The sequence below is a fragment of the Vicia villosa genome, unplaced genomic scaffold (assembly GCF_029867415.1).
Source record: "Vicia villosa cultivar HV-30 ecotype Madison, WI unplaced genomic scaffold, Vvil1.0 ctg.004715F_1_1, whole genome shotgun sequence".
Taxonomy (NCBI): domain Eukaryota; kingdom Viridiplantae; phylum Streptophyta; class Magnoliopsida; order Fabales; family Fabaceae; genus Vicia; species Vicia villosa.
Window position 1 is genome coordinate 55,162 of NW_026706497.1, and position 3,183 is coordinate 58,344.

Here is a 3,183-nt window from a genome sequence, read left to right on the forward strand (position 1 = left end):
TTATAAACTCAAATGTACTGTTATTTTGCATTGAAACGTGATAAATCAAGAGTTACAAATTTCAAGAATATGAATGAACATGAGTAGTATGATACGTGAACTCTGGGCGTTATCATATGTTATGAATCATGTAAACTTACTCTATAATACCTTAGGAGTGTATTGAGATGATCGAGGAAGCTTGAAAGTGGCTGCAATAGAAAGCATAAATTTTCCACCTTTCTTGATATTTTTGCACCTTGAAACCCTTGCTCTCTCCAATAATTTTTCGTCCCCTTTTGAGTTAATACCATTTAGAATATATAGGAGATCATATTAGGTCAACTATAATGGAAAGAATCAAGTGATTGGAAGCTTAATCTTTGATTGGAAATTTGCATGGAATCTTTCTAATTATGGCCAAATTTTGATCCAATCTTACCAATACAATTATGCACGAAATTGGATGGAAAATATGATGGTTATATAATTTTATTTGATTGGAAATTAAGACCTAATCAAATCTTCTTGTATTTTCATCTTTTATTTGATTTAAATCCCCTTTTAAATGAATAAAATTCAAATACAAATCAAATATTCATGATAAATTTGTGGCATTTGGATTGGATATCTTTGATGACGTGGGGAACATGATTGGATCATAAAAGATTAGGCTTCTTTGTAAAAAAAAATCCTTTTTGAACCTTATTTGCTTCATACTTTTCACTCAAAATTAACCAACTTTGACAAGGCATATCTCCCTCAATATTTAAGATATGAAAGTGTTCTAGGACTTTTTGGAAAGCCCAAAATGTCCTCTACAAGCCACTTTGGAACATGTTTTTCATTTGTATATTTTATCTTGATGATATTGGCTTTGACAAAAAATTGCTTTTGGTTGACTTTCAAAAAGGACCTATAATGTTTTGGCCCATACCTCTCAAATGAAGCATTTTTGGCCTTGGCTTTAGAGAGACAAAGTTGTAGAGAATTCAATTTCCTTTAGAATATAATTTGGTTGGGAAATTTATGATGAAGTTTGAGAGATATATGATCAGTCAAAGTTGTGTTGACTTTTTCCAAGAAACCCTAATTTATAACCTTGGAGTTTTGTGAATTTCTGATCTTTCCTTGATGAATCAAGATCAACCCTTGATCAAATGATGAATGTTACTTCAAAGTGTTGATGTTGACCAAAAATCAGGATTTTTGACAGTGTGTTGACCATAGTTGACTTTTGGGTCAAACTAGTCGACTATTGACTTTTGGAGCATTTGATTGAGCAATCTTGTGAATCTGAGCTTGGAAATTGGCATGATGATACCTTGAAGAATATGAGATGCCATGAATTCCACTTGAGGTGTCAGAACTTGATTTTACTTCGAGAGAAGCAAAACCCTAGTTGTGAGTTGATTACTTAGGAGAGAGATAGTCAAGCTTATCTCTAAATGCTTGAGCCAAATTATTTGAAAACATGATGGGCAAATTTTGGGGTATGACACCAAGTCTTAAGATTCCCTACAAACTATGTGAAGGATGTTTAGTTGGAAGGCATCCAAAAATTCCTTTGTTTCGACTATGCCAATGAAATCACCCTGCATACTCGAAGTGGTACATTCAGATGTATGTGCCTCATTCGAAGAACACACCATTGGTGGAAACATATATTTTATTTTGTTTGTCGATGAGTTTAGTCGAAGGTTGTGAATCTATGTGATCAAGAGAAAGGACGAAGTATTTGAAATCATTAAGAGAATCCAGATACTTATTGAAAATAGAGTGACAAGAAGATCAAAGTTTTGCGAACAGATGGAGGTGGCGAAACACATCCAATATGTTTGAATATTTTGCGCATAACATGGTGTTGATCATGAGGTAACTGCTCCTTATTGTTTACGGTGATTTCCGGTAAACAACCGCTAGTCCTCCAAACTATCAAATATACTTTGGTTACTCGCAGGATCGACTAGATTGATCCTAGGACATGTGCCGAAAAGGTGTCTTTTAAGATAGTTGAATTTATCTTTCTGGGTTTTGCTTTTAAAGAAAAGATCCTAATCTATGACTTGATGTAAAATAATGTGAAATACAATGCAATGAAAGAAATTGCAGAAAGTAATTCGAAATGACTAGACTGTAAACATAAATACTTCGATAAGGAATGTAAAGGTATTTTAAAAGACTTTGTGTTTATAAAGAAAAATATAAATATTGAAAATATAACGGTGTTACACGTACATTTCTCCGCAAAAACTCTTTCCCTTACGCTTGATACTTGGGTGATTTGTGAGTGATTTGTACAAAATGAACACCCCTGGATCCTACCACTAAGAACCTTATTTATACTAATTCGACCCTAATGGTCCTACTCTAATGAGATGCCACATATCTCTTTTGCATGCGCTTCGAATTTCTGGAGTTCCACTTGTCTCTTTGATTTAAACGAAAACATTTAAAATTCAAATCTTCCCGCTCGAAGCACTTCGACGCAAAGCAGCGTGATTGTAATACGTCAGAATTTTCTAAGTCTTTTTCCTCTTATACTTCGAAGAGGAATTATCTCAAATTCACTTCGACTTAAAACTTCCTAACACATAATAACTTAGAGATAGCCCTTTAAAGGCCATCCTTTCTTCGAATCAAATAACTTCAAAGAATATTATTGGTTATGTCGAAATCTTCAGCTAACACTTATATGCCTCAACATAATGGAATTGTAGAAAGAAGAAGCATAACCATAGTGGATATGGAGAGATGCATGCAAAAGTAGAAGAATTTTCAAAAATCTTTATGGGGTGAAGTTGTTTCGACTGCAGTTTTTTTCTGAACATATGCCCTACCAAGAAGTTAAAGAATAATGTTCCTGAAAAAGTGTGGAGTGGCAAACGACCACCAGTGAGTCATTTGAAGGTGTTTGGCTCTATGTCTTACAAGCTTGTTCTTGATACAAGAAGAAGAAGCTTGATGACAATATTGAACCTATGATTCTGGTAAGATATCATAAGACCGATGCATGCAGACTATTCAATCCAGTTAATGAGAAGATTGTGTTGAGTCAAGATATTGTGGTTGATGAAAATTCTTCCTGGGATTGAAATTATAATGATGCAATCAATAAGCCATTGATGAGCTATGGTTTCAACGAAGAAACTAATGAAGTCGTAGTCGAAGAAATTACAAATATTCCAGTCAACGCAGTTGCTG